Raw genomic sequence first — 13,437 nt, 5'->3', positions numbered from 1 at the left:
TCACGGCAAAGAGTGAAATGAATGAAGTAGTTCACGGGAATGAACGAGTTCGACCCATCTCTAGTGTACTGGCTGATCCAGCAATTCTCGATTAAACTTGTCCAGCGGCGTCTTTGTTCTTGCCGCAGCGTGAGGCCGAGCATTGTCGTGAAGCAGAACGACGTCGCTAGAGAGCAGTCTCCGCCGGCGATTTTGAATAGCGCGCCTAAGCTTTAACAATGTTTCACAGTACCTCTTAGCCTTTGTCATTCCTCTTGGCACAAAGTCTAACAGAAGAATGCCTTTCCGATTCCAAAAAGCCGTAACCGTCATTTTCTGTGTTGAAAGTTCTTGTTTGAATTTTCGTGGTTGTTTCGGGGACTATGAATGATGCTACTCACTGGATGGCGTTTATTCTCTGCAGTGTAGTGCGCCATCCACGATTCATCACCGCTCAAATGTGACTCAAGAACTCCTTACCTTCCTTGTGATAGAGGCCCAAAACGGACAAAGAATGTGCCATTCGCTTTTTTTGTGTTCTTCTGTCAATATTTTTGGCACCCATGACGCATGCATTTTTTGTGTTGAAGGTTGTTAGTAACAATGTCAAAAACTACTGATCTTGAAACGCGTGGAAATCTCGTCAATAGTGGAGGGCCTGTATTGACGAACTGCCTCATTAACTTTTCGTGCTAAGTCTTCATTCATGACAATAGGCCGCCCAGTTCGTTCTTCACCATGAACATTTGTCCTTCCTTCATTAAACAGCCTACACCATTTACGCACATTTCCATCATTCGTTACACTTGCACCATAACCTTCAACAAGCTGCCTGTGAATTTCACTAGGGCGAACTTGTTTTGCATTTAAAAACCGAATAATCGAACGTGCCTTACAATCTGCGGGATTATTGACTGACATGGAACAAAGTAGTGTAACCATATAACCAGTAACCATATAACCAACACCGGCAGAGACGCGAAGCGTAATGGCAGCATAGTGAGAGACTGGTCAAGAGTGGCCGGCCGTGAACCGACGTCACGTGACAGGATGCGCGGACACGATGCGCTATCGGTTCTTGACCTTCGTGTTTAGCGACTCTGCTTTGAAAAAAAAAAATCCAGAATCGTTATATATCTTTTGCCGGCAATGGTAAGACTTGTGTACAGTGGCAGCTGTCGTGAGCTTGATGACACGGAATTGCCGTTCCAGAGTGCGCACAATTTGAAATATGCAACACTGCCGTATCTACTCAACATATTTTTCTATGCGGTGTCCTACTCCAGGACACCAGTGAAATGGTTTCATTTCAGTGGGTGATACGACACAGTTCAAAGAACAGTTAATGAAATTTTAAAACCTCATATCGTTCACACGCATCGCATCATCAGCAATCCATCTACCTGTGTCGATTAAAACGTAAACTCCTTCCTTCCACAGAGCCTAGTGGGCCTATCAGTACCGACCGAGCACCGCATCATACTACATCCCTCTTCCGGCCGTTGTCTGTTTGCGTGATCTGCAGCCGCTGCTGCTCGCTCAAGTAGCTCCTCAGCTGAAATCATGACGCTCAGTGCCAAAACCAAAAAAAAAGAAGAAAGAAAGAAAGAAAAAGCCCCTGATAGTACAGAGAATCAAAACTGGGACCTCTGCATGGCAATCAACAGCGCTGATCACTCTTTCTTTCACTGTTTCTTCGTTTTCATCTTCTTCCGAGATTCTGTGCGGATGTTGCATCGCCTCTTTCAAATCCTGTCGCTAAGAAACTTCAGCCGCATTCTTTTTATTTATTTTTTATTTATTTATTTATTTTTTTGTTCAAAGGGTGTCCAGTCCCCTGACCGAATTCGATGAGCTACCGTCCTGGCATCTGCGTCTACATCTACATCTGTACCTTGCAAACCACCGTGAGGTGCATAGAAGAGGGTACGTCCGATATAGAGTTTCTTCCTGCTCCATTCACGTATGGAGCGCGGGAAGAATGATTGTGAGACTGCCTCTGTGCATGCAGTAATTATTCGAATCTTATTCTCACGATCCCTCTGTCAGCGATATGTAGGGGATTGTAGTCTACCCTTGAGTAATCATTTAAAGCCGTTTCTTGATACTTTGTTATTAGACTTTCTCTGGATAGTTTACGTTTGTCTTCAAGAATTTGCCATTTCAGTTCCTTCAGTATCTCTGTGACACTCTCCCATGGATTAAGCAAACCTGTCACCACTCGTACTGCCCTTCTCTGTATACGTTCTATATCCCTTGTTAGTCCTATCTTGTACGGATCCCACACGCTTCAGCAGTGTTCTAGGATGGGCCGTAGGAGTGATTTGTAAGCTATTTCTTTGTAGTCTGATTGCCCTTACCCAGTATTCTACCAATAAACCGAAGTCTACCACCTGCTTTACCCACGACTGAACCTATGTGATCACACCATTTCATATCCCTACGAAGTGTTACACCCAGGTATTTATATGAGTTGGCCGATTCCAACAGTGACTCATTGACATTATAGTAATAGGAGACTACGTTTTCTTTTTGTGAAGTGCAAGATTTTACATTTCTGACCATTCTGAGAAAGATGCGAATCTCTGCACCACGTTGACATCTTATCAAGATCTGACTGAATATTTATGCAGGTTCTCTCAAATAGTGCTTCATTATAGATGACTGGATCATCCCCAAAAATCCTGATTTTACTATTAACATTGGCTGCAAGGTCATTAATATACAACATGAACAGCAATAATCCCAACAAACTTCTCTGGGGCACATCAGAAGTTACTTCTACATCAGACGATGACTCACCATCCAAGATAACATGCTGTGTCCTCCCTACCAAAAGGTCCGCAATCTAGTGACAAATTTCACTTGCTAAACCATATGACCGTACTTTTGACAATAAGCATAGGTGCGGTACTGAGTGAAATGCTGTTCGGAAATCAAGAAACACTGCATCTACCTGGTTGCCTTGTTCCAAACTTCCAGTATGTCCCGCGAGAAAAGGGCGAGTATGGTTTCACTTGATCGATATTTTCGAAAACCATGCTGGTTGACATTGATGTGGTCATTCTGTTCAAGATACCTCTGTATGTTTGAGGTGAGAATATGTTCTAAGATTCTACAACATATCGTTCTCAAAGGTATTGAACGGTAGTTTTGTGAATCACTTCTAAAACCCTTCTTGCTGACGGCGTCACCATTACGGTACGAGCAACAGACAACCACTCAGCTACAGAGGCCGACATTTGCATACACGGCATACGCGAAAGCTGTCGTAGTCCTTCCACGAATAAACGCGCAGCGCACATTTTATATTTCATTTTATATTAATCTTTCTGCTGTTCATATAAATACGGTGTACATATTAATTAAATATCTTATCCCTCTCTTTTGCATCCAGTGGCGCCTGTGGACTGAGGATGACACGGCTGACGGCAGGTGCCGTTGTGCCTTCTTGGATATTTCGCACGGAGTTAAGTTTCTGTTTCTTTATTTATTTTAACCCTGTCTTTGCGCACGCAACGGTACACCAGCCACGCCGTAACGTCGATAATCAGCATTCTCTTTATTGTCCTCTCACTGCTACTACTCGGTTCTTCAGTTTCGATAGTCGGTAACCGGCTGCCTCAGGACAGAAATACATACAAACACAGTGAAACATTCAGATTTTGTAATAGTTGAAAGTTGTGACGTTCGTTCTTAAACACTATGAATAAAACAAAATAACACAAGGAATCAAAATTTTTTATAGGCTCCTTTTACCTAATTTACCCCAATATTTCACTACCGACTGACAAAAAGGACATTGCCCGGGCATTTATTCTACCAACTTTCTATTAGAAAAAAAATGAAATGTTTTTGTAGTGTAACATCGAAAAAAATAGTTACATGTATTCCTCAGAATATCTTTGAAATTGTGAAACAGTCAGGCAAAGAGTCAAGCATAATGTACAAACGTGTAAGTATTAACCGACCACAATACTATTGCATCTGGGGCGGGAAGGCATTTCAGTTGTGCTTCCGAATGTACTCTGCTGTTCTAACGACCAGACACCTTGCGTAAGAAGCTGTTTGGTCGCCCACAGAATTTAAGAGAATCCAAAAAAATGTTGTGGTTTTGATTTAATGTGAAGTCTCCGAGCCTTTCCGATGGCAGTCACGAGAGGCCAAGTCGAATAATATCGTGGCTGGGTAGTACAGCTGCTTGGCGCTCTACAACTCGATTTTGCAAACATCTCTATGACACAACCTCTTTGTAGCTCTACAGACGGCGGCATTTATTCAGACATCTCAGTGTTTATGTTGTCATATCTCTTACACTACCTGTGGTACGATGCCACACTGTGTGCGAAATTTGTTACAAATAGAGTTATTAGCACAGGAGCAATAAATTTAAAGGTAGTCCATGACGCTGCATTTTTTCACGTCTCTCATTGTTTATTACGTTATATCTCCTTAACCATGACATGTAGGTTGTCCTGATCCCCACGGCGACTGTTATCCCAAACATTGGTAGAAATCGGTCCAGTGGTTTGGGAGAGTATGTCGAACGCGCGCACACACACACACACACACACACACACACACACACACACACACACACACACACACACGAACACAGATACGCGCACACACACAATCCATTGTATAATATGTATGGATGTACGAAGAACACCTGTAACACCGGGCCACTGCATTCGGCATTAAAGTACTCAATTCGGATACATGTACAATGAAATACTGTGAGTACTTGTACTGTAATAACATTTCTGAACCGTCAGAGAAATAAATGGGCACTCATTTGGTTCGAAGAAACTGCTAGTGAATGCATACAGTGATTTGACAGGCATTGTAAGAACGGCCATTCTTGTAAGTTACGACAAAACATCACTGTCAGTAATTAAGTGCTTTGAGGATGTCAGGCGTTACATATCTGGTCTCGATCAGATTTTGTGTGTCCATCAAAAAGCTTTACCTCTACGTGGCTGCGATACATCTCAAAACATTATTTCTGCCTCAGAAAACATTTTCACCTGGGAGGCAAAACTTATTGTTGCTTAACGTGCTAGAGAACAACGCAGAAAGTTTTTCTAAGGCCCTCGAAAACTTTTACATTTCTTTGCTACTGTTTCAGAACGTCTGTAACAACTAATGCAATTAAGGCGCCGAAGCCAATCGTGGTAATCAACAGGCCCGCGCTCTCATTTTCGCAAGAAGGAGAAGCGGATCTGTGTTACATCGAAATAAAAGATATTTCTTTGCAAATATCACTTACATGTTGCTATATTTAATCGCAGGTGCAGAATCCAAGAACTATAAAGCGTAATAATTCACAATACTGCCATTGTATTATCATGAATAGAGGTTTCAAAGACTTATTTGTAGGCATTCTTTTGAAAAGGCCTATCAGCACCCGCAGCGTTCAGCACTAGGTGCTATTATCTCAAAATATAAAAATGTATTCTTGAGTGTCCATAAATGAGGGGTCCTTATTCCCATGGAGTCTCCATTAATTCAGTGGATCCTCCATTAACGTGAACGAAATTGGCAGCCGAATAAGACGCATTTATCGCCCAACTACCTAAGGAAACTTTTATTTCCAAAACATTCTAGAAAACAATGCATTCAAGTACAATGTGAAACTTATGTAGAAATAGTGTGTTTCATATCTGAACTGGAACGAGTATGTGTTAATGAGTCATATCTGAATTGCCTTAATTTTGCCAAAGGCTATTTCGATTAGCCTCTAGTGCGGGTAGGATTGAATAGGAAATTAAATAAATTAATACAGGTTGGAAAGTAGGGCTGAAATTCAGATATAATAATATTAAAATAATATATCATTAAGATATCGAAAAGAAAACGGTACAAGTGAACAATGCTGTTGTAAGAGCGGTGGATGTAATTCTTTATTTAAGGCACCTGGAGACAACTGCATGAACAACGAAGGAAGTAAGTAGAAGAGTTATAACCGGCTGGAGTGCTTCTGGTACACCAGATAGGTTTTTAAACTCATACTTCCATTGTATATGAAATGAAAATTTTGCCAGTGGGTATTACCAATGTTGACTCGCAACAGTTATCTATGGCCTTAGATCAAGAAAACCATTCAAAAACAGGGGCTATCTCTGTGACCCTACAGGACAAGTGTTTTTGTAATCTTTCCGGAGACAGATGAAAATAAAGAAACAAATTGGGGAACAGACAGAAGCGGAATATCTACTTACGATAGAAAGTATAGTTTTTGCGGCTGTAAGATTGGATGTAACTAGGACCAAGGAGGTACTTCGCTGTGAAACTTCCTGGCAGATTAGAACTGTGTGCTGGACTAAGACTCGAACTCGGGACCTTTGCTTTTAGCGGGCAAGTGCTCTCCTTTCTTTCAGGAGTGCTAGTTCTACAAGGTTCGCAGGAGAGCTTCTGTAAAGTTTGGAAGGTAGGAGACGAGGTACTGGCAGAAGTAAAGCTGTGAGGAAGGGGCGTGAGTCATGCTTGGGTAGCTCAGTTGGTAGAGCACTTGCCCGCGAAAGGCAAAGGTCCCGAGTTCGAGTCTCGGTCCGGCGCACAGTTTTAATCTGCCAGGAAGTTTCATATCCGTGCACACTCCGCTGCAGAGTGAAGATCTCATTCAGGTACTTCACTGTTTTCCAAGGGTCAAGAGTAGAGAACGACGACCATTTAATGGATAGTTGGTAGAAGACACTACAAAACATACAGGAGCACAATTGGCGTGTACCCTTGACAGCGCACGAATGCATGAAAAATGCTGGTGTAGGGCTTTTTTTAAGCTGTGTCTTGAAGTTAATGGAGACACTGATGATGACTTCGGTGGATATCCTTTGCTCTTCTCAAGGGTTCCTCGACCAAGAATGCCTCTTGCAAATTTCTCTCTGAAGTATGTGTGTTACATAATAGAACACCAGTATCTGATATTTTCTCTGACTATCCAAAGTATTTGACAACACATATCAAATATTATATAAAGGTTAATGTGTAAACGAATTAATGGTATAACAACAGTTGATTTGAGTAACACTTAGCAAAAGTAATGCAAGAAATGACATTAAATTAATCAGATATTTCAGGAAGAACAGAAAAAATTTAATTTTTGAAGGACCTTTTACTGCCACATTAGTAAATTTTACGGCAAAATATAAAGCAGAAACTCGCTAATTCGTCCCCTGCGGGACCGGGAGTATGTTTAAAACACAAAAAAGTTCGTTTTGTCAGAGGAACACTTTTATCGATCCGTAACGTCACATTACAGGAAAATTTTAATTTTGATGTGGGAATACTGACTGAAAGTTTGTTTCAGTTTAAGACAGTAACAGAACTAAAACAAAACCTAGACACACTAAAAAGTCTTATATGAAGGTGTCTGTAGGGAGCCGGCCGCTCTGGCCGAGCGGTTCTTGGCGCTTCAGTGAGTAGCTGCGCTGCTGCAGCGGTCGCGGGTTCGAATCCTGCCTCGGGCATGGATGTGTGTGATGTCCTTAGGTTAATCAGGTTTAAGTAGTCTAGGGGACTGATGACCTTAGATGTTAAGTCCCATAGTGCTTTGAGCCATTTGAACCATTTTGAATCTGTAGTGTAAAACACATCTATACGGTGCGTCAAGGTATTGTTACAGTGAGTGAAAGCTTAACAACAGTACTGGATTGACAGAAAACTGATCTCGTGTGAACGTTTAAACCATAAAATAAAAAATTGTTCATTTCTTACGCAGGACGAAAAAAGCCTGCGATGTTCTTTTGCTTAGCAGACAACGACACGATGTTCCGCCATTTCCTAATCCACAAAATGTCTGTTGGGGTAGACGTAGAACTTTGTTGTACGTATTGAAGGGCAGTGTCAAATGCATTTTTAGCATCTGTATGTGACACTCGAGCCATATATTCATTGTCTATGTTCCGTCACCATCTTTCTTCTTTTTTCAACTGAAAATGTAAATGATTTACTTGTATTTCGAGATCGGAACACGCTATTTCGTTTGGATGAGCTCCGAAGTAAATGCCATCTGTAGTATCCATTATTTGGTCGACAGTTAATTCTTCTTCCGTTGTGCAGTCAACGTCATCTGTACTGACCCAATCATTTTCGCCACTGAGCTCTATGTCCAGTTGTAAGATTTAGAAAACACTGAATGTGGCTGAGTGTCTACGTCTTGTTTTCATCACGTGTTGCATGATCTGGTTCATCTTTATTCTCTTCACTCGTTTCATTAGACGTTTTATCGTTAACTACATTCATTTTGGCCCACAGTTTGCGCCAAGATTTTTCAAGCGTTGATGCCGGCATTGCTTGCTACGCTTCGGCACCTGTATAGATTGAATTTATCCACTTCATTGCCTGAAACAAGCCGTTGCTTCTTGAGTGCTCTCTCAGAAATTATTCCTATTTATTTTCGATGATATCGCCTCTCCGCCACCCCCCTTGTCCATGGGTCGGATTATACATGTTACTTTGGCAGATGGACGAGACGTCACATTTCCGTGTATCAATACGACACGTTTAGTAGTTTTTTCTTTTAGATATTTTGAAACGGCAGCGACAAACTGGACATGAAACCATTCCTTAAAGAGGCTGGATTCCGTCCATGTCCACTTTTTGTAACGATAATATACCGGTAGTGATCCCATATTAATATTTCTCAACGCCCTTGGTTTTTTGCTTTTCCGATCACGAACGATTGCACCTTGTGTTTGCCATTAGCATATTAGCATTACCACAGATAGCAATAGTTGTTGTATCTTTAGTAAGTTTGGTAAGTTTTGTACGTCTTACAAACTCATTTTCTGCATGAAGAGTTCTTGTAGAGAGCATTTTCTAATTTAAGTCAGACTCATCAATCTTATACAGCTGATCAGGTGGAATCTTTTTAAATTTCAGAACACATTCACTGGCGGCTGTTTCGGCAGCAGAAAGCTTCTGTCCGTAAATAGTTACATTTCGAATGCTATTTCCTTTCTTCCACCGATGTGGTCCGCCTTCAGTAGTGTAAACTTTTCGTTTCCATTGCATCCATCTCTGTTTCCGTAAAAAAAAAAATCAGCGCCTTTTTGTGAGTGGTACAGATAAGAGAGTTTATTTCCTTCTCTCCTGCTCAAACCACGCCAACAAAGCGATGTCTAGAATCTTATTTCTTTCTTCAAAGAACTGCTGAACTTCAGTTCTTTCTCGTCATCAGTCTTCGTTGTATGACATTCAAGAGTACTTCTATTTTTCCTAGGTTTTTAAAGTTGATATCCCAACCGGTTCCTCACTTGTAGTGTTTTGAAGATCCTTACCTTCATCTAATTTTCCAAGCGCATTCATATTCTCTGCTAAAGCCAGCGATACATGTTTACCTTTAGTTGATGCCTTAATTTAGTTTTACACATTTTAATACTGTATGTGGAAATAACGCTTTGAGTAATTTATAAAACAAATGCGTGCCAAGTAACACTTACTGAACGAGTTAGAAACAAGTTTTTTCATGCTGAAACTGATCTAAGTACCGCACTTATGAGGAGTCAACTACCTACAAACAAAATCGCAAACGATTACCCATCGACTTACTATAGTGACGGCCCATCTGCGTAAACAAACACCGGCAACAGGATGGTCGGACTAAGCGGGGAGTCGGATCATCTGAAAAGGACATACATTAAATGTATTCGCAATTGCGAATAAGAACAGTCATCAGCTGTAGAATGGAATGAAGACAACGACCGGGACCCGAACCCGCATTTCCCGCTTATCGTGACTGTACGCCTTACCTTTTAGCTACCTGTGCATGGCTCACGGTGAGATCCAAACTTCCATATGTCGTCAACCACGCATATATGATCCGAATTCGTACATCCGTTATGTATATTCCCGTAAAGGTGAGACCCTGTGTTTGAAAGTCGCTTGTCCGGTATGAACAGATAAATACGATAATGCACTGCCTGTGTTATTCTGATTAAGATGCAAAGTTCCTTTGTACACGCGTACCTGGTGATGAGGACTGCGGCCTAGTAAGAGGTGGTGACGAGACTAGGATAGCTGTGGGGGACAAGGGAAGAGGTGTAGTTGGTATTGGGATCTGTAAATATGAAAGGAAATATGGGAATGGTGACAAGGAAGTGGAGAGAACGAGAAAGGAGTCCTTGGGAGTGGACGGTGGACAGCATGGGATGCCACTGTTAAAATATTGATCTTTGTTTACATAGGGTCAGCATTAATAAAATGTGTGTGAAATCTTATGGGTCTTAACTGCTAAGGTCATCAGTCCCTAAGCTTACACACTACTAACCTAAATTATCCTACGGACAAACACGCACACCCCTGCCCGAAGGAGGACTCGAAACTCCGCCGTGATCACCCGCACAGTCCATGACTGCAGCGCCCTAGGCCGCTCGGCTAATCCCGCGTGGCAGCTTTAATAAATCTGACAAATTGCAGGGACGGATTTCTGACTGGAAATGAGGGGAAAAATGCTCCTATAAACATGTGTCCGGAAATTGATGGTGTGCGTGAAACGACATTAAATCGTTCTAGAACATTGCAAACAACTGCTTCGCATCCATATCACAACAGATGTTCAGTGTGGCCTCCGTGGAATGCAGTGCACGCGTTCGCACATCACATCATGGAACCGAAAACTAACCGGTGCAAGTATGTGGTCACCAATAATCCCTGCCCACTCACTGATGCTGTACCGATGCTGATGACGCCTCAATCATTACCTGAGAACTATCTCTAGCTCACAGATGTCGATTATGCCGACTAATGATGCCAGTTCTGGTAAAGGTTGATTCGTCGGTAAAGAAGACTAATGACAGAAATCCGATAATTGTGATGGTCTGGGTGCAAAAAAACCATCAACAAACTCCTTCCCGCAGAGAGAAATCCGCTGCCGATAATCCTTGCACTCGAGGCAGCAGATGATAGGGATAGTAGCTATTGTCATGCAGAACAAAAGTAATCGTACTTTGACTTAAACCGCGTTGTCGACCGTCTTGCTTGGAGCTTATACCAGAGTTCGTCTCAGTATCCTGTAGAACCCAGTCCTCCTAATCTGGTGTACGCAGCACAGGTCACCGCCTCCCTGCACGTTTGTCTGAAAAGACCCGTGATCACACAAACGCTCAAAAAGGGCTTGAAATTTTCTGTCATGTGGTAGGTGTCTGTGAGGGTACTCGTTTTGGTACAGCCGTGCTGCCTCCCAACCGTTTCCATCTGAAGGATCACACACAAACACCTTGTCGGTTTGTTCCCGACATGGATACTGGACCATTCTGATGTTTACAATACGCTGCGTCAATCACACAGCTTCCAACGCCCAAGGAACACACGGCACGTGGTCTGCGGAACTATCATTCGTCAGCGTCATCTACCGTGGCAACGACCCATTTACAGACACACATTCATTGCACCTTTTTTCCTCTATTTCCAGTCATGAATCCTTCCGTGCAATTTGTCAGTTTTATTTATGTTCTCGCAGAATAAACCTGATTCTTACGAAGTAAAAGTGAGAACATTTTGTGATATGTTAACTGGCTGGAGGCTTGCATGAGTTATTAACAGGATAAGCCTGTGAAATAAAATGTATGTCGGAATCACAGGTTTACACTTCATTTCACAGTGGAACACACATTTTCGTGGCATTGGTTCAAAATGGTTCAAATGGCTCTGAGCACTATGGGACTTAACATCTATGGTCATCGGTCCCCTAGAACTTAGAACTACTTAAACCTAACTAACCTAAGGACATCACACAACACCCAGCCATCACGAGGCAGAGAAAATCCCTGACCCCGCCGGGAATCGAACCCGGGAACCTGAGCGTGGGAAGCGAGAACGCTATTTCGCGGCATTACGAAAATTAATTTACAACTCATACGTATGTATTACTCTGTGGCGAGAGATAATACTGCAGACCAGACCGAGCCTGTGGAAACTGAACGGTGAGTAGGAGCAGGGAAATTCAGACGTAGGCCAACGATCTTCTCTTTTTAACGAGAAAAATCTCATACATCTGGTACAAATTGTATAATACCGATATTCGATCAGAAGCCAAATACACGGGTCATTCTAGAAAAAAGCTGAATTCTGTCAGTAACTTTGAGAAAACACGATGTTCCGGCCTAAAGTCAAGCGCAAGCACCCCAGGAGGGAACGTTAGATTAGAGAGGGCTGTGAGACTACGCCAGCCAATTGCACACTGACAGACCCCTCTCCAGGAGGTTCAAAATGGCTCTGAGTACTATGGGACTTAACTTCTGAAGTCATCAGTCCCGTAGAACTTAGAACTACTTAAATCTAACTAACCTAAGGACATCACACACATCCATGCCCGAGGCAGGATTCGAACCTGCGACCGTAGCGGTCGCGCACTTCCACACTGTAGCACCTAGAACCGCTCGACCACTGCGGCCGGTCCTCTCCAGGAGGGCAGCGCCCTCTACACTAAGAGGACACAAGCGCTGCGCCGCCAGTTCTATGAGAAGCGTCAAGACAGCAACCTGGATAGGAGCATTCACTGTATTACTTCTCTTCTATGACGAATTGTATATACGGGAGAGATTTCTTATTAGTATGTCGCCCTTTGCTGGCGACACATCTGTTTTCCTCAAAGTTAAATACGGTCATTTATTTTCTGTAAATAAAATTCATTAATACGATTTGCTTGAATTGTTGTCTAGCGATCCGAGAAAGCAGCTTTCCTAGGCACCCCATATTTGACGAGTAGGCAGTATACAATACATGAAAGCATACTGGCAAGTGTAGTTCGGTAAGGCATATCCAAGCTGCTTTTTCTAAAATTTCAACTGAAAATGTAAATGATTTACTCGTATTTCGAGATCGGAACACGCTATTTCGTTTGGATGAGCTCCAAAGTAAATGCCATCTGTACTATCTGCCATCGCTCAGCCACCGGCAAACAGCGGCGAACGTCAACACGCGCAAAGCGCGGCCAGCCAGGCAGCAGCAAAGTTAACACATGCGGACCGGGCATATAGATTCGCCGACTGGTCGCATAGTCCACTTAGAGATGACCGCAAGAGGGCCGATGTCGCGAGGTGGAAGCGAGTCTCCATTGGACCGCTGGCGCCACCCACGCCGTATTCCCAGACTACCAGGACGATATATAGGCCACTGCAACAGCATCGTACAGCCAGTCCTGTGCCTGCCTTCGCTTGTACATGTGACTAGTGACCGCACGTGCTAGGAGCCTTGTGTAACTTAGGATACTGTCTCAACTATCTCGGATGTGAACTGAAGTGCCCTGAACTCGTGTAATTGCAACGGATTGTGAAGTGCTATTGTGAACCAGTATCGTTGTGAATAAGTCATTTAAGTATTTGGGATGTTATTGTGTTATACTGATATAAAACAATAAAATGGCAATGAGTCAACAAGAACCGACGTCTCTGGAAACTCTCATCACGCGGTTTACCCACCAACAGGCGGAGAATCAGCAACAACTCATGGCCG

The 13,437-nt window shown here is 42.7% G+C and overlaps 1 non-coding gene across 1 annotated transcript; it reads left to right on the top strand.

The window, feature by feature from the left end:
• The first annotated feature begins 6,466 nt into the window (after positions 1–6,466).
• On the top strand, positions 6,467–6,541 carry Trnas-cga. Its single transcript has one exon. It is a non-coding gene; the product is annotated as a tRNA-Ser (tRNA).
• The last annotated feature ends 6,896 nt before the right edge of the window (positions 6,542–13,437 follow it).

This window comes from Schistocerca americana, chromosome 7 (assembly GCF_021461395.2).
Source record: "Schistocerca americana isolate TAMUIC-IGC-003095 chromosome 7, iqSchAmer2.1, whole genome shotgun sequence".
NCBI classification, from domain to species: Eukaryota; Metazoa; Arthropoda; class Insecta; order Orthoptera; family Acrididae; genus Schistocerca; species Schistocerca americana.
This window is presented reverse-complemented; position numbering and strand designations above follow the sequence as displayed.